We start from the raw sequence: 24,162 nt of genomic DNA, 5'->3' as shown, positions 1-24,162 counted from the left end.
TGTGTGAAAAAAAAAAAACTTTACCAGGACCTTGCTACCTTGCCATGCACCGTGTAGCTTCCAGCACACTAGCTGAGGCGAAAGGAGAAAGCAATGCATCAGTGCAATAACTACTAATTCCGCTTACAGTTCAATGATTCGAAAAATTTTTGCAGCAGGTGGTGTCCTTTTGTAGTGAGGTAACTATGATCAGTCGGAAGTTTTTCAGTGCCCCTTTACATGTTTGTTAAGTGCTTTAAGTGCATGTTAAACTTTTATGTCACTTACTTTCCATTTATTGATATGTTGATAGTAAGGACAGCTCTATATGCTCTCTGGAGGTCAATAATTATCATTCACTGATGTTAAGTCTGCACAAGTGTCTCCCCATGTTGTATTTCCAGTGGTTTAGTTATGCTTCCCAGGACAGCCATTTGCACTGTATTCAACAAACTGGGAAGAAGCATAAATTATGGTACATATACCAGCTGGGGTCATTTGAATCGAACCATTCTTTCAGAGTACTCAACTCTGGTGGCCACACTTTTTAAATACTCATCGTATGCAGGTTTCACACTGTTCCATGTTACTTCTCATGTTCTGTTTGGCCAGATATACCCTCATATGGTAAAAAGTGCAACAAAAATGGGCTTGAGTAAAACGTATGAGGCAAGTACAGTGAACAAAATATTGAGTGCATGTGGTTTATTTTGTGAAAAAATACAAGTAAGGAAAGGGACAACAAACAGCCATTGAAGAATAACCACAACTCTATGCACACAGATCATAAGTGAACTGCAAATATCTCGGAATACCATAAGATGAAAACTTGCATCAGAATGCGTAGTGTAAATCAGCACTTCAATGAAGAATACAAGTTGCAAAAGAATGTGCATTGCTAATTTACAAAAAGTGTGTTGAAGTTGAAGTCTGCAGGTTTGGCCAATGCAAACAAGTGCAGCATGTAGATCACATGGCAACGACCGTGTCTGAAAAGTATGAAGTGGCTGAGTGGCATAAAATATGCTGGATTTCCAAACAGAAGACCGCACTTACTCTCAAGGCCGCCACGCTTTGATGGAGCCAAGGTCACACGCACAAATGCCTCTATGCAGTACAGGCTACTTGCAATATCGCCAGCCATGGCACGACTTCAGGTGAATCACCTAATGCCGAATATGCAAACGTGCCACTGGAATTCATCTTTTGGTGGCACAGCCACAGTTACTTTTAAAATTTCACACATCAACTGAGCAGTCTCTGCAATTATGTTGCTACATGTAGTAAGAGAACAGTTAAAAAGGTGACTCAAGAATGCAGTGGAAATATGCTTCAATTTCACCAATGTCAATGCAATTGTTTTTACACATAACTGGTGCCGTCCTGAAAGTGGATGAATTTTTGTGTAGCACGTCGCACGAGCATTCAGAACATCGAATGATGGCAGGCCTGTGAATGCATTTACGTTGCTACTATTTATCGTGTTCACAAACTTCTGTGGAAAAGTACCCGATGTCACTTGGGCAGCCTTGCTTTCTGTAAGCCTTGTCCGTGAAGCCATTTCTAGTAGGAAATTTGCCACGTCTTTTTCTTCTCTTGAGTACTCTGCCATTAATGTCCGGAGGCCAGGTTGGCAAGCAGATTCCTGTCACAAAACAAAAGCAAGAGTTGTAATGTCCGACATATCTGACGCGAAATGCAGCTTCTTTTTGTCATTCCAATAATGCACGTCAATGTATTAAATTCAATGTTGGAAGTAGGAAAGCCAGGCTTTTTGCATCAGGTAATTTGCACCCATCATACACCACAATCCTTTCACGAAGTTAATCCAGAAAACATGCTGCCGCCTAGGTAAAGACAGCTACCACATCACAAATATATAGAAAAAATAAATTGCCATATTTGCTATGTCCTTGTCCCTTATGGTGTTTGCAAGGCTTTGGTCCATGTTGTTAGGGGATGGGAAATCGTCCTGCAATGTCAGATAGAGTTCAGTTTAAGAAAACAGTGGTTAAGCAATGTGTGCACAAGTTGCAATTAATGTGCACCCATCACACACCACGTGCTACAATGCTTTTACGATGTAAATCGAGAAAGCATGCCACCGTCTAGGTAAAGACAGCTACCACAACACATACATATACAAAAAGAAATTGCCAGGGAAAAAGGGCTATCTCGACGCCTTTATCTTGAGTCCCTCATGATCCAGACTACGCCACACACTCTGAACAGGAGCGATGGCAATCTGCCGTCAGTGTATGCGCGCTGCCTGCGTCACGTGTTCTAGACTATTTAAGCGAGCTGCTCGAGCACCTTTGTTTATTTTACCTGTGAACAAGGCTCCCGTGTGGGAGCCGAAACGTCTTCTTTTCTTTTAAATCTTTATTTGGTCGCCGAAGTGCCCCGGGTTTTTGTTTACCCTTTTAACCATGTTTCATCCCGACCAGACGGGCTTCCGTCAAACACTGAACTTCAAAAAGAAATTACCATATTTCCTTTGTCACTTATTTGGTCCATGCTGTCGCGGTCAGGGGATGGGAGATCGTCCTGCAATGTCAGAGTTTAATCCCAAGGAATTAGTGGTGAAGCAATGTGTGCACAAGTTGCAGGCAGCCAATTTACCATGGTGGTCGTGCTGACAGGTGCATGGGGCAACACCTTTGCTTCTAATGGGGAGGCAACAGTTTCTTTGCTTGATTCATTCTGTAATGCATTAAAAGGTGTTGACATCTATTGCATGCTTGTAGACATGGTGTATGTACCATAAGCATATAAGTGCTGCACCATGTAGTCAAATTAACTTACTCTGGCTGACCGATACACACGTCGGCGAAGTCTTGCCAGTGAAAGCTCTTTCATATGAGCATCCTTGTTCTCATCATAACATGACGTCCTTGGCAGGTTTTCAGTTGGTACTGCATTTTTTTCAGCCGCTGTCTTTGACATGCTACATCTGAAAAAATAAATGAATTGTTTATGCTTTATTGTGCCTCAATATGGGCTGCACCCAGAATTTTTTTCTTTTTACCTCAGAAACAAGGCCACAATATTTATAAAAAAACATTTGCAAGGAAATGAAGCACGGTTTGAGTGTGCAAGGCTATGCAACGTTGTACACCGAATGTAGCATCTGCAAAACGTAGTTGAAAGCTGCTCATAACGCAAAGTACACAGGTGCAAACACCACCACATAACCGGAGTAGTTTTGCCACTGACTTGGGGATGATTTAATAACACAGATAAAGCTAGCTTAGGTACTAATACTGCACATACATATGCGACACGTCAGTAGACGGCGGACGCCGTAAATTTTCCTCGAAACTAGCAAACGCGTGTAAAATTGACATGTGGCTGTCGCGTAAGTGGCAAACTTCTGCAATGAACGTGATAGGCTCGCCGTCGGTGCGAAATACCAGTGTCATATTGCCACTCTTGAGCACGTCGGAGAATCTCAAGTGCAAGTGGCAAATTCGTAATCAGTCGCGCTGGGAAGTGCCCGCGTGCAGTGCGCCTGTGCTGCAAGTTCATCCGCACCACGCATGATATTTATTCCGCTTTAGCATGCCACATACGTGGCACGTTTACACTCAACACTTCCCGAACTTGCTAGTACATCATTCGTAAACATTTGAATCTCCGACGCCCGTATAAGTTGCGCGAGACGTGCTGGGCATCAAAAACCTCCCGAGTTACAGCCGGGTGTAGCCAACGAGCGCAGAGGTGACGTTGCTCGCAGAAACCGCTGTGAAGCGTCGAACATGAGCTCTAATTACAGCCAATGTGGTTAACGAGTGCAGAAGAGACGTTTCTCGGAGAAACCGCTGTGACAGGTCTCGAACCTGTGCTCGAATTTCGCGTTGCGGCTAACATATGCAGCAAATAATGCATAGCCCAATCGCCAGTGCCCGCATTACATAAGGTGACACAGCGACATGTATAATGGCCACGCACAATGGTCATGCATTAGGGTCGAGTTCACAAGTTCACAATAGTGTCTCACCTGGTAAGGAGAAATTATCCCGTGCAAAATGCCGTGAGCAAACAGTCACTGTAGGCGTCACAGCCTTGCCGATGCGGAGGTTAGCGATCCACCTGGTTCTGCGGCTTCAGCCTTTCCACTCGGAGGGAAGTGCGTGAACGGAAATATCGCTGTCCTTCCATCTCGCTGGCACGCACCGAGGAACACAGCAGAACTGCTTGGCCGTTCGCTTTTTCTTTGCTAGCAGCTTCATTCTTCCGTCCACGACAGCAGCCTCTACGGCACACACGGCGACTGGACCTCCGTATTTCGTTTCTCCCTATTGCCGCTAGGTGTCGCATGAATTGCTGGAGTTGCGAATAAAATGGGTTCCGGAAGCATAGGAGGCTAGAAGACAATCTGTTCTCGCTAACACAGTGCATTGAAATAGCTGAAAAGGAACACGTACCCCTATGGCTGGCTTTTTTGGACATCAAGGGAGCCTATGACAGTGTACTTCAAGAGGGCTTGTGGAGCATTCTGGAAACTTTAGGAGTGCAAGATGGAGTAACCAATTTCTTAAAAGATATCTATAAAGGTAACCGGGTGATTATACAATGGGAAAAGCAGGTTTCGGAGCCTGTAATGATTCGGCGGGGGCTTAGGCAGGGGTGCCCATTGTCACCTGTGATGTTTATGCTGTACCTACAAGGTTCAGAGGCCAAAATACAGCAAAGCGGACTCGGCTTCAACCCTATCATTTTTCCAACAAGGAAAATTCATTGAACAGTCATTAGCAGGACTGATGTACGCGGATGATATTGTATTAATGGCTGACAATGCAGAAGATCTGCAGGAATTAATGGACATATGTGGTACAGAAGGAGACAGATTAGGCTTGAAGTTTAGCGAAGAAAAATCAGCAGTCATGATTTTTAATGATAACATTTGCGGCGAGCATAAGATACAGGAGGCCACGCTGGAGATAGTCGATAAATACAAGTACCTTGGGGTGTGGATAAATAATGGCATTGAGTATCTGACAGAGTACGAAAAATATCTAACGACTAAAGGTAACAGAAGAGCAGCGATTATGAAGAGTAGGGCACTGTGGAACTACAATAGGTACGAGGTATATAGTACGGGGGATATGAAAGGGGTTAATGGTACCAGGCCTGACTTTTGCCAATGCAGTTCTATGTATTAGAACAGAGACCCCGCAACAGTTGGAAATTAGGCAACGTGGTGTGGGTAGGCTCGCTCTGGCAGCACATGGCAAGACACCCAATCTTGGAGTGCAGGGTGTTACGTTTCGCCTACGACGCGCGGTATAGCCGGCGCGGATGCAACGGACGCCAGGGCTTCGTTCAAAGCGGCGGACATTTTGGCCCGTTCAGCGCTGTTGCAACGCTTCTGCCAAGCGCGTCCAGGCATGTTTCCATGCCACGTGTCTTCGTGTGTGCGTGTGTGTGCATGTTGGTGCCCACACTTGTCAAAGCGCGGCAGCCGGGGAGAGGAGCTCCCCAACTGTGAAGCGAGGAGGTCTGACCGGCGCCGGCCCGGCGGATGCGTCACTTCTCGTCTCAACGTGTCCGTGCGTCGCCGTCACGTGCGCCTCATCCCGAGCCGTTCCTTCTTGCCCTCGACTCCGAGACTATAAAAGCAGCTGCCCCCGGACGCCAAGAGGGAGGCTTCGATTTCTTCCGTCGAGTAACGTGCTCTCCCGTCTCTCCACTTCGGTCGACTTGACCGGCCGCTCTTATGCGATGCTAGAATAAACAAGTTGTTCTGTTAGCAGTCGACTCATCCTTTGCCAGAACCTTCGGATGCTTCCAGCTGTGCCCCAGACCGCCAGGCCAACATTAAAGGCCGACGCCATCATTAAAGAATGCCGTCGCCTTGAAGAGGCTAAGAGCCATGTGCACCGTATCACACACCACATCACGCGGCTACCCAACACTAGCTGCTGCTATACGTGGACATGTGAGGGTCCATGATGCCATAATGAAGTCCATAAGCCATAATGAAGCACAGAGCGCTATGGGGATACAATAGGTACGAGGTCCTCCGAGGTATGTGGGAAGGTGTAATGCTTCCAGGACTTACTTTTGGAAATGCGGTTGTTTGCTTTAAATCAGGGGTACATTCAGGACTCGACGGGAACCAAAGGTCAGTGGGTCGCCTCGCATTGGGCGCTCACGGGAAGACTACAAGTGAAGCTGTGCAGGGTGATATGGGCTGGACTAGTTTTGAAGTGAGGGAAGCTCGCAGTAAAATTGAGTATGAAGAACGGCTGAGGAATATGGAAGAAAGTAAAATGGGCTGGGAGAGTGTTCAGGTATCTGTACAAAAAAAAAGATTGATTCACATTCGAGGAAAAGAACTAGGAAGCTTACGAGCAATTGTATGCGGCCTGTAGGGTGGGCAACACAGCAACAAAGAAGGTCAAGCGGAAAGTCAGAGAGGCTGAATTAATCTCATGGGTGGTGGCAATGGAAAAGAAACCTGCCATGAGTAACTACTTAAGAGGAAAAAACGAAATCAGGAACGAAACCATTTATGATAACTCAAAGGGAAGCTCATTACTTTTTGAAGCAAGAAGAAAAAGCATGTGCTTGCTGTGGTAAAGCTAGGGAAATTATGGAGCACGTTTTATTAGAATGTGAAGACGTCTACCCAGCGGTCGATTTAGGCACCACTGGCCTCCTTGAATCCCTTGGGTTCAGCGGGAGCATTGGTAAAGTAAACATGTCTGCAATAGGCATTAGTAAGAGGCGATTGGAGGATTGGTGGAAGTAGGGAAACGACAAAAGACGGAGACGTACAAAAGCACAGTTCGCAATAGGGGATGAGAAAACTTGGGCGTGGTAGTTCATAGCATTTGTTTTTCTTTTTTCATTGCTTAACCTAGGTAGGACATTAAGCAGTATAATAGCAAGAGCTTGGTGGCGCAACCCACCACCCCGTTCCAAAGGGGACGCTCATAACATCCATCCATCCTTCGCAGCGCCCCCTGGACTAGCCACCATACTATGCCACCATAGCGATACCCTGGACAATGCAAGAGCCCCATAGTATGGTGACCACAGAGTTTCTCACTACATTACCTAGAGGGAAATCTGGCGCTGCTGCGCTGTGGTATGCATGGGAATGCCGGTTGTGACTTCGGATTGGCATCGTTCTCGGAAAGACAGGACACCTTGAAGACGCGCTTGACAAGTACCGTTCCGTCTGTCACAATCATTCATTTTCTACTAAAACAGCACGTGAAAAGCTGTTTTAGCTTTATTATTACGCGAAAACATGTTTTGTTTAACTATGAAAACTTGTTATTGCGTGTACGATTATATGTTACGTAAAAGGAACAGCGGGTCGCTAAAGTTGGAGAACAGACGACAAAGTTCGCGCTCGCTTTGAAACAGTTTGTCGTCTGTTCTTGCTTTACTTCGCTTGGTCATGCACTGTAGGTGAGTAAAGATGTAATATGCCTGAATGGAAAAATTTATGAAGATTTTACTTTGAGAACGCGTTATTTGTGTAGCCATATCCACGTTTTAGACGAAGCCTCTTACAACACCAGCCAACACGAGCCTCGCAGACACATATATCATCATTCCCATGGTGGCGCCAGATTTCCCTCTAGGTGTCATAGTGAGAAACTCTATGATGGTGACCATACCCATAAGGTGATGTCTGCCATCTTGTGTGGGTCAAAGAAGATGAGTGAAGAAGCAGACATGCGGAATTTTGCGTGCAAGCTCTAAAATTTTGTGTTGTGACCCTTTAAGCATCTTGGGTGGGGGCACATTAAAATGTTTTATTGTGAAGGTGCTGCCATATTGCCGCAACACAATACCCACAACGAAGTGTCATCCTGGCACAGCAGGTTGTACATCCTTGACATGTTTTCTCTCACCCATTTCAGCTTTCTCAGTATTGTTTCTTGTCCACTCCACTTGTTCACTTTGCAAATTTTATCCAAAAGCCTGTTAGAGTATAGCAAGTGCCTCAGTTGCACCCTTCAAGGTGATGTGTGGGAATTAAAAGAAGAAAAAATGTTTACATAATGGCGTAACAAAATCGGTGCAGATGGCCGTTAGATGCTGCAAGCATTTGTTGACACCACAATTCTTACACAGTTGCTTAAGTGTTGCTAGTGTTCATACAATGCAAAATCCATAGTTTGAAGATTAGAAAATGCTTAAAATGGGGTTAGATACCATAATTCTTACACAGTTGCTTCACTGTTAAGTATTGCCAGTGCTCATACAATGCAAAAGCCATAGTTTGAAGATTAGAAAATGTTTAAAAGGGGGTTATATGCTCCACCCCCAAACAAAAATGATAAATTTCGTGAACTATAGTGGAACATTGCAGCTTCTTTCTTCATCGCAAAACAAAAATGAAAAGAAAATGAGTTTTGGTTCGTTAACTATCTTCTGAAGCTTTTCATCCATGTAATATTGCCTATACTTGTGGCTTAACCATGGTACGCATTTGTAGAATAACACAGGCCAATTATGATTTGCCATGTTCTACTAAGCTATTCCGAGCATTTATTTTGTTCGGTTAGTGTAAATGTTCAAAGCTTCCGTCAGTGACAGTTTTCAATTTTGCACATCATACTGCACACTAAGAAATACAGGACAAATATTCCAATTAGCAAAATGGATCCACATGCTTTGCAGTGTATGATTATATAGTACTACTAGAATTCCAAGATTCGTAATTTAAAAAAAAAAGCATCTGGCCACATATGTTTTAATGTTTGCCATATGGAAGCTGAGGTGTCTTTACAGCTGACCTTGTCCAACATTATTGGTGTAGCAGTATAAAAGTTAAAAAGGGTGTCCGTGCACCATGCAGGCAAGGTGCTGTAGTGATGGACTGTACCTCTGTGCCACATATTACGGCTACAAAGTTGATTTAGCTTGGCCAAGAATAAACAGGAATCTAATATGCTATAGAAAAGAGAAAAAGGCACCTGATAATAACAGTGTGCCTCGCAACTAACAAGGCTGATATACTTTATAAATATGAAAGTCAGTTAGCCATAAAGTTGGTAAACATACTATTACAAATAAATAAGTACAAGATTAATGAGTGAAGCTTCTGTTACTCAGCTGCCGACTGTCTGTACGCAAGTTTCCGTATGACCACAGTAAAACATGATGCCGAAAGAGCATCCTTAGGTGGTCCCCGGACATTACCTGGATATTGTCAGTAGGTATTTGAAGGTCACGTGTGACGGTTGGTGTAAGTAGAGTTTAGAAAGCTAAGACAAAATATTAATCATATACTATGCACTTAAAGGGAAGCTGAAACACTTTTCGAAAAAAATGAGTTCTCTGCGGCATTCTACAGTTTTGAGTCCCCTGAACACGAAGATCTGGTTCAAAAAGAGCGGAAACAAACGCAAGCGGCTGTTTTTTCAAGAAAACGCGCACCAGCGCCTCAGGGCATCGCGCGAACGCCGCTGTTGACCATGATTGGTCGGGGCCGCTGTGACGTCATTCGCGGCAGTCGCCGGTCGGCGCCGCCGTTTCAGAGCGTAGCACCATTCCTTTCTCTATGGTAGCACGCTGTTCTGCTGTTCTGGCTTCATAGCTGAGTTGTAAGATGGAACGTTCTCGCTGTCTCGGACAGCTTGTATTTTCGCCGTACATGTTCGGACCCACAGCCGATACGGAAAACGATGGCGGCAACGGCGGCAACGACGATGTTGAGTGTGCCAACAGCGAGAGCGATGTGTGCACCTTCTCGCGCGTTGGAAATCTTAGCTGGTACGTATGTTTTTTTTTTCATATAGCTGCACGTTCCAATGACGGGAGAAAAAATGCGCTAAAGTGTCACTGGGAACTTGCTGCTGGAAGAATGCCGAAGCACTAACTTCTCATTAGATTGTAAACACGGGTGCAATTCCGCGATGTCAAGCACCTTGCCGCTGCTTGTCTAAAGTCCCGTGGTTTTTTTAGTGTTGATACACGATCGCGAACATAAGTGCCGCGTTTCAAAGCGCGCACATGCAGTGCTGCGAGGTACAATCATGGAAGTTGCTTATCGTACACATCCAGAGATGGCCAGAGGTAATATATGTGCAATATTCATACTATATGGTTCGACGACTTTGCGATTGTGGCTCGATCAAGAATCGGTATGCGTGATCCATGCTAGTGTTGGCATAAAGATATTAGGCAGTTTTAGCACCGCCGTGTGGTAAACACGATAACTGCAACCGTATGTCGAATGTCACTAGGCAAGCCTATACTCCATTTCATACCTCAGGTGCAACGCTGTGGAAGCTACGCACGAAGTCCGGTCACCAAAATTTATTACTGCGCGCGTTTCCGTCTATGCTTCGCAGCGTGCCAGCGGCATTTGCTCGCGCGAGCATGCACGTGAAGCTGCCGCGACGGGGTGCAATTAAAAAATACCGAAAAGAAAACTTATTTAAAAGAACCTGTTAGCAGCCATATAAGTACACGGATTGTTTCTATGGGTAAATTCATTTTTTTTCATTCAGAACTGAGCTTATATATGGAAAATTTTCTTTAAAATCGGGTCAAGAAACACCGAACTTTTTCTAAGTGCGAACGCAGCCACTGCAAGAAGTATCTCAAGCCTCCACAGCGTTGCACCTGATGTATGAAACGGAGTATAGCAACGCTAGCAACAACGCGTTTCCGCATTTGTCGTAAGGCTATCCGGCTGCACTAACACAGAAGGAAAGAACAGTTTACGAAAATCGCAAAAGAAAACAAACGTGAGCGGCGGCGGCGGCAGATCTCTCGTAGCGTCGTTCAGTAAAGCGCAGGACGGAAAGAGGCATGCCAGCACGCCGGTCCGCAGCTCGGTCCCCGCGAATGACGTCACTCTCGCAGGTTCTCTCCTCTGGCAACCACCTCACCCGGCGCTCCGGGAAGCGATGGGGGCGTGTCTACTGAGGTGATTTAGAAAGCGATTTCCTCCCCTTATATTAACATAACGAATTAAAAAAATTAGGAACCGTAAATTATTAGGTCTGTTCTTCCCAATCCCAGCAATTCATGGAAATTGAAAACCGTTTCAGCTTCCCTTCAAGTCTTATGTAGATAACCAACAGTCAGTTTTATTGACATGTAAACATGCTACACAATGGTGACTTAGTAACATTAGCGTAAATTCCTGAATAAAAACTAACCGAACAAGCCTAACGTAACATGCCAACTTCTTACCCACTCGCAAACTGCAATTCTTTAGCCAGGCGACTGCTACTTGGCAAATGGCATGGATCGTCGCATTTTCCCACGTGGAATAGCTTCAAATATATATATATATATATATATATATATTGGCACGCGCTAGTTACGCTAGATGTCGAGGGAGAAGAAGTGCGCGTGGTAGCTGCTGCGAAAACGAACTGTAAACGGCCGTTCGCTTAGAACTGACTGACTGGCTTTTCCTCTCGTGACAAACTGGTGGACGTGCTGGGTACGCATCCATCGTATGCCTACGGGTCCTCAACCAGAAGCTACCGACGCCAGTACCTCGGGGACGGCAGAAATCTATCGAAGCAGCCGTCGCCTCCAAGGTCTTCCACCGCAATACAGCCCCCTGGCAAGCTCCGTGAGGAAGATGTCAACAACTACCGCAAGCCAAACCGAGGGGATCCCAAATGCTGCCGTACCATGCATTCTCAACGCGCCTCGCACGCCTAACCCGTTCTATGGCGACGCCTTTGAGGACGTTGAAGACTGGTTGGACCATTTCAACCGGGTCGCCGCCTTTAACGACTGGGACGATCGCCGTAAGCTGAAGAACGTCTACTTTTCCCTTTTAGACGCGGCGAGAGTATGGTACGATAACCACGAAGCCTCATTTACCAGCTGGCAGGAGTTTTACCGACTGCTTTGCGAAGCCTTCTGCACGCCCGAAAGGAAAGAAAGAGCCGAACAGGCACTGTCTTCGAGGTTCCAAATGCCAAACGAAACCGTCGCCATGTTCGTCGAAGACATGACGCGATTGTTTCGTCGGGCCGATCCACTAATGCCAGAAGACAAGAAGGTGCGTCTGTTAATGTGAGGCGTAAAAGAACAGCTTTTCGCGGGCCTCGTGCGCAATCCTCCTACAACAGTCTCTCAGTTCATTCGTGAGGCAACAGTCATGGAACGTATGCTTCGGCAGCGGCTCTCGCAGTATGAACGCCGGACCACCATGACTGCTGCATGCTCTCTCGTACCTGCAAATGATGACAGGGAGTCCCTTACCGAGCTAATACGACAAATCGTTCGAGAAGAACTGCAGAAGTCCTATGCATCAGCTCCGGCACCTCCCAGTGCGGCGGTTCTTACGGATGTCATTCGGGAAGAAATCGGCAAAGTGGTTCATCCCTCGCCACCAACACGACCCGAACCTCCCACGTTCTCGTACGCGGATGCTCTTCGGGCTTCTGCGCCGTCGACGGGCCGTTTTTCGCAGCCGCCTGCTGGGATTTCTCGACGCTCCCCAAGTCCGATCCACCGCACGAATCCGCAAGCACCTTTTCATCCTGGTCCGCGCAAATCTACAGTATGGCGCGCCCCCGACAACAGTCCGTTATGCTATCACTGCGGGGAGGCTGGTCACATGTATCGCGACTGCCAGTACCGACGGATTGGTCTGCGGGGATACCATCCGGACGCCCGTTGCCCGCGCTATGGCGAACGCCCGCACGACATCGAGCAATACTTAGAAAGTAACCGGCTTCCTCCGGCCCAACAGCGAAGACAGTCACGGTCGCCTTCACCTCGTCGGTACGCGTCACCAAACCATGCTCGACCCGCCTTTGATTCCGCTGGAGTCAACGGTGGAAGCCCGCGCCGGGGAAACTGAAAACGGCGACCTCCGGGGGTGAGGCCGCTGTCATGCGAACCGTCAAATATCCTCCGCCGACGCCATCCCCTCGCGACGTACCGCTGACGCCTTCATTCGAAACTGCAAAAAGAACTTCTGCTGCTATTACTGCTTCAATCGACGGTTATCCGGTAACTGCACTTGTCGATACGGGAGCTGACTACTCGGTTATGAGTGCCTCACTGGCCACTCGGCTACGCAAGGTGCTGACAGCGTGGGACGGCCCACATCTGATTACGGCCGGAGGACACCTCGTGTCACCCATTGGACGATGCACCGCCAGACTTGCAATTTCCACTGCGACTTTCGTAGCGTCTTTCCTTGTGCTGCCCAAGTGTTCTCGGCTAGTTATACTGGGCATGGATTTTCTCCAGGAGTATGGGGCGATCATTAACCTTCGTGACTTGTTCGTGACTTTTTCTAACTACGTTTCTTCGGATTCGAGTGTGGAGGATGAACATCACCGCGCGGCTTTACGCGTGGTCGATGACTGCGTGACGTTACCGCCTCGAAGTAGCATCTTCGTCCTCGTTGAATGCCCCCAAGAACAACTAGGAATAGGCATTGCCGAAGATAACCTCGCCATATTGCTGGATCGCGAAGTCGGCGTCGCACGAGGTCTCGTAGAGCTCCAACATAGGCAAACCACGATTCTAGTTACCAACTTCAGTGGCGAATACAAGCACTTTGCGAGGCATACCACCATGGCCTACTTTGAAACGGTGGCCGATTCCAACGCCTGTGCTTCGGTAACGACAATCTCGATTCCGGAACCCAGCGATGTGGACTTGACCAGTCACATCAACGTCAACCCACAGCTAGACCAAAATGAGAAGCAGGGGCTCCTCACTCTGCTATCGTCATTTAGCGACTGTTTCGCCACCACGTCGAAGGTCAAACAGACTCCTTTAATCAAACACAGAATCATCACTGAACCGACCGTCCAACCTGTTCGCCAACACGCTTATCGCGTGTCGCAAAGAGAACAGGATGCTATTCGTCATCAAGTTAAACAAATGCTCGACGATGATGTCATTCAACCATCGACAAGTCCTTGGTCTTCACCTGTTGTATTAGTTAAAAAGAAAGGTGGTTCACTACGCTTCTGTGTCGATTATCGCAAACTGAACAAGGTCACGAAAAAAGACGTTTACCCACTTCCTCGAATTGACGACTCATTGGATCGCCTGCGACATGCCCGTTACTTTTCTTCAATGGATCTGCGTAGTGGGTACTGGCAAATTGAAGTTGACGAACGGGACCAGGAAAAAACGGCGTTTATAACACCCGACGGTCTCTATCAATTTAAGGTCCTCCCTTTTGGATTGTGTTCCGCTCCGGCCACATTTCAACGCATGATGGACACAGTTTTATCTGACCTCAAGTGGAATTCGTGTTTAGTCTACTTAGACGATGTAGTTGTTTTTTCCACCACGTTTGAACAACACATCCAGCGGCTTGAGGCGGTTCTTCAAGCTATCCGCACCGCCGGCCTCTCCCTGAAGCCCGAAAAATGTCACTTTTGCTACGAGGAGCTCAAATTTCTAGGTCACATTGTCAGCAGCACCGGTGTGCGCCCTGACCCTGACAAAGCCACCACTGAAACCAGCCGGTCTGCTTCAGCCTGTCCGACCTCCTTGCTCACCTTTTGAACAAGTCGGGATGGATTTACTCGGCCCATTTCCCAAGTCTTCGGCTGATAACCGCTGGATCGTCGTCGCCACCGATTACCTCACTCGATACTGCGAAACACAAGCCGTTCAGCGAGCTACTGCTTCAGATGTTGCTAACTTCTTCATCAAAAATATCGTCCTTCGACATGGTGCTCCCGCTGTCGTCATCACAGACCGTGGTACGGCCTTCACTGCCCAGTTTGGTCCGAGATATCCTGCAGCTGAGCGGCACAACGCACCGTACGGCAACTGCGTATCACCCGCAGACTAACGGTTTAACTGAGCGTCTCAACAAAACGATTGCGGATATGCTTTCCATGTATGTTGCCACGGACCATAAAAATTGGGACGAACTGCTCCCGTATGTGACATTCGCGTACAACACTGCCCTACAAGACACCACCGGGTTTCCTCCTTTTCGTCTGGTCTACGGACGCGACGTCACCACTATGCTCGACATGATGCTCCTACCAACTTCGTCGCAACATACCACACCAGATACAGACGCCTTTGTTCAGCGTGCCGAAGCAGCGCGGCACCTTGCGCGGCAACGAATTCTATCCCGACAACGTCAAGATGCTCGTCGATACAACATATGCCATCGAGACGTCACATACAACCCGGGAGATCTTGTATGGGTTTGGACCCCTATACGTCAAAGAGGCCGGTCAGAAAAATTATTGCGCCGATACTTTGGACCCTACATAGTTTTGCGTCGTCTAAGTCCTGTCAACTACGAAGTTATTCCAGCCGACAGTTTGCACCACTCCCGTAAACTACGTTCCTCTGACATTGTTCACGTTACCAGGATGAAGCCCTTCCATTCGCGCTGACTCTCATCCACAAACTTTGTGATTCGGCCCCTGTCGTCTCGTCCGTTGTCTTTCTCATTTTTTTTTATTTTTTCCTTGTGGCATTTAACATCTCCCCAACTTCATTTATTTATTTATTTGTTCTTTTTTTCTTTTTTTTTTGGAGGGAGGGGTAATGGCACGCGCTAGTTACGCTATATGTCGAGGGAGAAGAAGTGTGCGTGGTAGCTGCTGCGAAAACGAACTGTAAACGGCCGTTCGCTTAGAGCTGACTGACTGGCTTTTCCTCTCGTGACAATATATACAAACAACTCTGCACAACACTGCTTCGCTTTACGCGAATACTGTCAATGACATTATGCCCCTGCGAGTGACGGAACACTTCACGACGGCGCGTTGTCCACTGACGGCTCCGCCAACAACCAGTGATAGGGCCGGTAGGCCTAGCTAGGCGGACGCTGCGGCCGACGGCGCTGGCGATCCAACGCGAGCTCGTCAGAGAGCTTATTTTTGCCAAAACAACACTGTACACTTAGGTCGCCCGTAATTAAATACAATTGGTTTACTCGACGCAGTCGTTGCGTAGGGCAAACGTGCAAGCGAAGCGGGCAGCCTCGCTCAGACGGTCGGTGTGTGCTGTCTGCCCGCGAAATGCCTTCGCGTCGCGGCTCCCGATCTCGCCAGTAGCTTGGTGCTAGTGTACTACGCGCTGCTTTGCATAACAGGCACACGCTCGAGATAATTTTACTGAACTGGTAAATATTTCGTGCCGGAAACAAACTGCGGCAGGCAAGGAAAAAAAAAAATACTGCGAGAAACCTGCTAGCCAGCGCCGCCTCCGTGGAGGGAACGTCAGAGAACGTCACATGCCAGCCACGCTGTCATTGGCTGCGGCCAAACGACGGTGCGGTTGTCGCACGCTGGACGTCCGATCCGGCGCTTCGGTACGGCAAAACACCCCGATTCCGGCTGCCGTTCCGGCGCGTCGGACGCCGGATCGGACACCGAATCGGACCGTGTGTCGCGTCGTTTGCGTCGCAAGACGAACAGGTCTCTCTACATAACACAGACACGTAGCCGCTGCCACTCCTTTTCGTCGCTTCAACAGCTTTCAGTTCACGAGCATAGCGGTCCTTCAGCCGCTGCCATAGTTTCAGGCACTCTTCGGCTGAAACAGGGAAAACAAGACAAACAGGCGCTGAATGAATAGCATATCCGGAGACGTATACACACACGTGCGTAGCATTGACGCTCCTGTTGAGAGGCCAGAGTACATGCGTATCTGCTCCCGCGCGTTGTTTTCCCGCTCCGCATCCCAGTAGTCCATTGTTTTGGTGTCGTAGACACACGGGTGTTGCTGGACGACGTCCAGAAACCTTTCGATTCTGGAGCCGCACAGGTCGGGCACGCTTTCTTGCGAAGAGGCCATGTCGTTCTGGCTCAGCCTGCCGAGTAGTGAGTCTCTACCTCGACGAGAGAGGGCGCTAGGCGCTAACTTGCTCGGCGCGGTCCGCGCGAAATGCAGTCGGTTGCATTCGGCGCCGGTCGCGTCGGCGCCAGATGCCGCCGGACTGTAGAGGGTCGTGTTTTCGCCAACGTAACGTCGCCATGACGAGCGCGCGCGCGCGTTACGTCGGCGTGTAAAGGGCAAGATATAGTCCGGCGTAACGCGCGCGCGCGGCCACGCGCGTCGCGGTTAAGCGACGTCGGTGAAAAGCGCGCACTCTACAGTCCGGCGTCACGGCGTAGCCGGCGTGCCCAGGCGCGCTTGGCGAGCACAACGCCGCCGGCGCGGACATAGAGCGTGTTCTATTTCACGCGGCTGCCGCTAGACCAGAATGCACTGCGCGCTGCAGCGGCAGCGAGCAGAAGGCAGAATATCGGCCTGCGGTGCGCGTACTGACAGTGCGGCTGTGGTTTTTTGAACATCCGTGTGGGATGACAGCGCGAGTGAGGACGCCTGCTTGAAGCGATTTGCAACCTTCCATGTGTATACGATGTGAAACGCATGGACTACCGCGACACAGAGCGCAAGAACAACGCGTGGGAAGCTACATGAAAGCAGTGTGGTCTCGCCACAGGTAAGCTGCATTTCGCAGCTCCTGTACTAGCTGGTGGTAGTCGCCGAGTTGAGGGCGCTTGTCGAATAGCATTCGCATGTACATATATGGTCCGCTTCCGTTTTGACGTAGCCGAAGTACTTGCAATATGAGTGCGATGTTCTGGCTGTCAGGCACGGCGGCCGCATTTCGATGGGGACGAAATGCGAAAAACACCCGTGCGCTTAGATTTAGGTACACGTTAAAGAAGCCCAGGTCAGAAAGAAAGTGGTTTTCGCACGTAAAACCTTGTTTTTTTTTCTGGCTGTCAGGCCAAGTTAACGCCATCCCGCAAAAGTTTTCATTTTAGTGCACAAACAGCGCGCGGAACGAGAAGCGCGCGCGCTACCCGAACGACGCGCATGCGCCATGTAAACAGCTGTTCGCCGCGGCGGTGAAGTTGTGCTCCCGGACGCACAGATGGCGCTAGCCTCGAGCTGCGCGCGTACGCCGAACTCTAGAGGAAGCAAATTTCTTGCACCCCTGGCGTCGCTAGCGCAGCGTATCCGACTTCGCCTGCCGCGGCCTGGCGCGCCGAGAACGCCGGACTGGCCAAGATATAGTCCGGCGTTCTCCGGACTATATCCGGAGACTCCGGACTATAGTCCGGACTATATCTTGGCCTTAAGGCCAAGATATAGTCCGGCGTTCTCGGCGCGCCAGGCCGCGGCAGGCGAAGTCGGATACGCTGCGCTAGCGACGCCAGGGGTGCAAGAAATTTGCTTCCTCTAGAGTTCGGCGTGCGCGCGCAGCTCGAGGCTGGCGCCATCTGTGCGTCCGGGAGCGCAACTTCACCGCCGCGGCGAACAGCTGTTTACATGGCGCATGCGCGTCTTGCATGTACCCTCGCCGTTCGGGTAGCGCGCGCTTCTCGTTCCGCGCGCTGTTTGTGCACTAAAATGAAAACTTTTGCGGGATGGCGTTAACTTGTCCTGACAGCCAGAAAAAAACAACATAAGGTTTTACGTGCGAAAACCACTTTCTTTCTGACCAGGGGTTCTTTAAGGTGTACCTAAATCTAAGCACACAGGTGTTTTTCGCATTTCGCCCCCATCGAAATGCGGCCGCCGTGCCTGACAGCCAGAACATCGCACTCATATTGCTAGTATTTCGGCTACGTCAAAAACGGAAGCGGACCATGCATGTACATGCGAAAGCTATTCGACAAGCGCCCTCAACTCGGCGACTACCACCAGCTAGTATAGAAGCCGTAAGAAATGAACGCAGCCTGAAATCAGTAAAAAAGAAACCTGGCATAGGACAAACCATGATGTATGCACTAAAAGATAAAAAGGGGAATATTATCAGCAATCTCGAAGATATAGTAAAAGCAGCGGAAAAATTCTAAGCTGACCTGTATACAGTACCAAGAGGAGTCACGATACCTCACTTAGAAACAGTAATGAACAGGATACAGAAACTCCTATTTGACAGAAACCACATTTGAAACCCAGAGAACCCAGAAACCCACATTTGACAGCTTCTCCAGAGTATAAACACCTGGCATTTTCCTGGCATAGCGAATCTTGTTACACAAAGATGCTTGAGGTCTGCCTCACCAAATTACGCTGCCACATTCCCTCCCTAAATTTCAATTTACACAGGTCGGGTTTGGTTCCCTCTCCCCTTTGTTCTTTTTGTGAGAAAGAGGACACGATACAGCACTTTCTTCTATCTTGCCGCCGCTTTGCTGCGTTAAGAAAAAGATTGTTGGAGATACATTTTCGAAGAATTGGCCTGGACTTGACAGAACCTGCAATTATTTTGTTCGGGGCGTCCACTTTGGAATTCAGCCACAGGGATGCATGCTTCGCTGTCCAAACATTCCTTACAGAATCTAAACGAATGCCCTGCTAAATTACTTTTAAATTAATTATTCCTCATTCAACAGCACCTTCCTGATTTTATTTTAGCCGATAATTCAACCCTATTCAATGCTATTCGCATAGATATTAGGAATTTTATGCTCTATATTATTTTGGAATAATCCACCCATTTCTTGGCCAATCCCCCATCGTGGGTAGGAGCCACACGTGCCACAGGCTACAACAACAACAACAACAAAGGAACAAGAGATCAGGATCGCCAGTCGGCCACTAGAGACTGTGAAGGAGCACGTTTACCTAGGCCAATTAATCACAGGCAACCCTGATCATGAGAAGGAAATTCACAGAAGAATAAAAATAGGTTGGATCGCATACGGCACATATTGCCAGCTCCTGACTGCAAGCTTACCATTATTATTGAAAAGTAAGGTGTGCAATCAGTTCATTTTGCCAGTGCTGACATATGGGGCAGAAATCTTCGTTCGACCGCGCAAAGAGCGATCGAACGAAGATTGCTAGGCATAACGTTAAAAGAGAGAAAGAGCGGTTTGGATCAGAGAGCGAACGGGTATAGACGATATTCTAATTGACATCAAGAGGAAGAAATGTAGCTGGGCAGGTCATGTAATGCGCCGGTTAGATAACCATTGGACCATTAGGGTTACAGAATGGTTACCAAGAGAAGGAAAAGGCAATCGAGGACGACAAAAGACTAGACGGAGCGATAAAATTAGGAAATTCGCGGGCGCTAGTTGGAATCGGTTGGCGCAGGACAGGGGTAATTGGAGATCGCATTGCAGGGAGAGGCCTTCGTCCTGCAGTGGACATAAAACAGGCTGATGATGATGATGATGATGATGGTGGTGGTGGTGGTGGTGGTGGTGGTGGTGGGCCCCCCCTGAAAAAAAAATCCTGGGTACGTGCCTGTCCGGAAATATCCTTACAAAATTCACGTTTTTTTTTTAAATTCTGTGCAGCTGACACAGACACTGTACTTATGACATGAAGTCACACAAGACCATTCGCGACTTTTGACGGCCGCACTTGTGCAACGTCGCTCTCAAAGAACGCTTCGCCGTAAACGAGAGCGCCGGGCGCGCTCGTTGAACGCCCTCTCACTGCTGTCTTTGTTCGTCTTCGCTGCGCGTTCTGAACGGATGAGGGACCCAAGAGCCTGAACGCCTTACTGTATGTTTAGCGACTCCTGCTCCCAGCATGAACGCATGGCACACCCCACATGAAACATTCCGCTAAAGTGAATAGTTTAGCGACCATTTCGGGAATTCAATTTTTTAGCCCGCACACTCGTGCAATAATTTCGTGGGGTGTTGATAGAGCTGCAGCCGACAATTCTGCGGCGCAACGCATCGCGTACATGAGCTCGGGCTACTGGATACCGGAGCATTATTTGCCATTTGCGCCCACTCAAGCCGGCCGAAATTTAAGGGGTGTCTTCAGGCGTATGACACCCCCCCCCCCTCCCAGTGGTCCCTTGCACCCGGGGCCCACGTCCCCCCCTGTTGCTACGCCACTGATCATCAGCCATGTCTGCTGCTATGTCGGTCTGCCGTCGGGACTGTGTTTGCAAAAGACCGAATTTTTGAACGCAGATAAGCAAGGTTCAAAACAGGCGAAGCAGTCAGCATGGTGCGAAGTTTCGCTTACCCAGCGCGACGAACTGCAGCTAACCAGCACGCCCGACGCTCTGCTTCGTGAGGCCTTGAAAGAAAACGGTAGAATCTGATGTTGGGATTCAGGCCTTCTTGTTCATGGCAGCCGACGACGCAGAAAAAACGACGGTGACGTTTTTTCGAGGCTGAGCTAGGTCTCTCCGGATCGGCGTCGCCGATTCCTTCTGCTTCCAGCATTACGTCTCACGAAGAGTCCGTTTTCGTTAAACTCTATAGGCTGCGACGAGCTCGCAGCGTGGTCGGCGTGGTCTGTGAGAAGTGACGAGCCTTTTCGCACTCGCAACAGGGCAGAAAAAAGTGCGAATCGACGCAAAGCTCGGCCTAGAAACGTGCTTCGCCACAGCCAGGGCTCAATACGACCCAAGCTGGTACGACCCAGCTGTCGTTTTCCGAGCCGCCACCAGGCGCCGCTACTATATACCTCAAACTCCAGCGCGAGACGCCCATATGACTCTGCCTAGGCACTACGGAGGAAGTTTCTTAGCACATGTTGCATGCGTTTGTCTGCGGTCGAGTTTATTTATGCTCCGCCGTTGGCTGCCCGCGCGGTGAGGCAGTGGGCACGGCACGGACGCCCCATTTGGTGATCGCTGTGTCTTAAGGGTGCTGTAGCGCACCCACAGTTCCACGTGTTCACCTGTCGCAGAAGCATGTCCTCGCTCGTGCTGTCTGCCAACTGCTGTGCGCTAAGAGAAAAATCTAAACTTGCGCATGTAGCACATATTCGACGGGATCATCTTCACCAGGGTGCCCTCGCTCCGGCAGCGGCAAACGGCTCAAAGCATCGGCATTCGCGTGCAATGGTGCTTTCCGCAATTCTGTCACACTGATACGCTGATAAAAGAAGCGCCCAACGCTGTATTCCATTCTCGTCGCCACTGCTGTGGCGCGGGTAACAACAGACGCAGTAGCTAGGTGCAAGCAATGGAAATGTTTATTGAAGATAGCGTGGCTGCTTTTATTCTGTACGAATCAGCAAGTGCATGCGCACTTCGTGGTGCGATAGACGGGCTTGCATTGACGCGATACGGCAAAGGGGCAAATTTCTGACTGGTGTTGTATAAGTCGCGGGTCGCTTTTTTAACACGACTGCGTTAAGGAGCTCGTGTCGCAGACAAGCCTATGTCGTCGGCGTTGGCCGTGAGCGAAAAATAGCGGTAGGCAATTCCTAACTACAAACAACTTGCAAGATGGGCTGGGTGGGAATCGAATAAGGGTCTCCGGAGTGTGAGACGGAGACGCTATCACTCAGCTTGTTTCAAAGCGGGACAAAAGAACTTCTAGTGAATGCGGTGTTGCCTTAGAAACTTGCCGTAGAAAGTTATACTGCGGTATATATAGCTAATTATAGGCATGTAAATTACAGAAGTCGCTGTTAAACGCGTAGCGAAGTACGTTTCCGCTACATTTCTTCTGCGCTTGGCGCGCACGCAGAGCCATCTTGCGGCAAACACAGAAGACCCCCTCCTCGCAATGTACGTCGCTCCACCGACAGGTGGCGCGCCACTCGCCTGCGTCTAAGTGTAATAACGACAGAAATACGGAAAGAGAAACATGTTCGTCGGAAAGGAAAAAAGAAACCGAAAAGCTGGTGGAACAAGGAGATACGAGAAGTGATCGCCGAACGACAGAAAGCATCTCGAGAGCACAGGCAGGCAAAGAAGGCGCAGTTGCCACAGGATGAAGTAACCAGCAAGTGGGAAATATACCGGGAGAAAAAGTCTATGGTTCAAATATTGGTGCAAGCAAAATTAAAAGGTGAAAGTGAATGTTGGTTGTCAGAAATACGTGAGAAAAAGAAGGCCGCACCTAGAATATTTTGGAATCACATAACATTATTAGGCAGGAAGTCAACAACTATACAACAACATATCCTAGACGAAGATGAAAACAGACTGGAAGGAGAAGCGGCAATAAATTACATCCAAAAAGTAACAGCCGAATCTTTCCAAGGCAAGGACGAGGTTGTATTTGAAGAAAAAAAGAGCATGAAAGAGACCCAAGTGGAAAAGGAGCTGGTGCTGACAAATTTAGACTGGAAGAAAGCGGAAGGGAAAATTCCTAAGCGCACAGCCACAGGGCTAGACGAGGTTCCCGTTAGGCTGATAAATGAACTGGGACCAAAAAGTAAGGAAGCTCTGGTGAAAACAGTGGAAAAAACTTTTAAAAGATAGACGAATACCAGACAGTTGGCGACAAAGTAGAATGAATTTAATTTTTAAAGGTAAGGGGGAGAAAGACGGAATTCCCTCGTATAGACCGTTGACCATTACATCGGTAATATACATGCTAGCAATGCAGGCAATCAAATTAAACCTTCAAGCATGGGCAGATAATAATGGCATTTTGGGAGAGCTTCAGAATGGCTTTAGAATAGGTAGGCGTTTGGATGATAACTTGTTTGTTCTTACTCAGTGTATTGAAATATCAAAAGCAGAAAGCAGACCGTTGTATGTGGCCTTTTTAGACATTACAGGAGCCTGTAGTGAACACAAAAATGCCGCGGATAAGCCGCGGTGCTGCCAGCGCGGAACAAAGCCGACCGCAGTCGACCGTAGCCAGTCGGCCGCCGATAGAGGGCCGGCAGTTGTTCTTTATTCTATGGGCCGGCTATGGGGCCGGCGCACAAAAAATAAAGATCAGTTGGCACCGAGACTCCAAGCCCCACGCCTCGTCTCTGCTTTCCTCGCGCGTGCCAATAAGCCTACGACAACGTAGACCGCAACATTTGGTGGGATATTCTGGAAGGGGAAGGCTTAGGTAACGATTGTCTACAGCTTTTGAGAGAGATTTACCTAGAAAATACCGTTTGCGTTGAATGGGAAGGGATGAGGAGCGCGGAGAAAGTTCATATCAACAAAATTAAGGGACTGAGGCAGGGGTGCCCTTTATCCCCGCTGCTGTTTATGATGTACAGTCGCGGACAGAATAAAATGGACCACGGGGTCTCCGAAAATGTTCAATTCCCGAGCAGCCTGTAGCAGTAACCAGTAAAACTGCCCACGACAATGTTGTTAGCATACTCTAGTCGAGGTTCAAAATGCAAAAACCAGATTGCGTTGTGATGTTGCGGAGATATTCAGCTTTTTCAGAAACAAGGGACTGAGGCAGGGATGCCCTTTATCCCCGCTTCTGTTTATGATGTACATGGTGAGGATGGAAAGGGCGCTAGAAGGAAGTAATATCGGGTTATATGCGTCTGAAGACACCCGAAAATTGTCGATATCCTTGCCTTCCTCGACTACACCCAGGG

General features: G+C 48.6%; 1 long non-coding RNA gene across 3 annotated transcripts; it reads right to left on the bottom strand.

Moving 5' to 3' along the window:
* Positions 1 to 669: 669 nt before the first annotated feature.
* On the bottom strand, positions 670 to 4,258 carry LOC135911145 (uncharacterized). Of its 3 annotated transcripts, none has more exons than XR_010567235.1 (3): positions 3,980 to 4,258; positions 2,467 to 2,932; positions 670 to 1,951 (listed from the first exon to the last, which is right to left on the bottom strand). It is a non-coding gene; the product is annotated as an uncharacterized lncRNA (long non-coding RNA). The 3 variants fall into 3 exon arrangements; XR_010567237.1 differs by having other exon boundaries at positions 670 to 1,624; XR_010567232.1 differs by having other exon boundaries at positions 670 to 2,932.
* Positions 4,259 to 24,162: the final 19,904 nt, after the last annotated feature.

This window comes from Dermacentor albipictus, chromosome 1 (assembly GCF_038994185.2).
Source record: "Dermacentor albipictus isolate Rhodes 1998 colony chromosome 1, USDA_Dalb.pri_finalv2, whole genome shotgun sequence".
Classification (NCBI taxonomy): domain Eukaryota; kingdom Metazoa; phylum Arthropoda; class Arachnida; order Ixodida; family Ixodidae; genus Dermacentor; species Dermacentor albipictus.
This window is presented reverse-complemented; position numbering and strand designations above follow the sequence as displayed.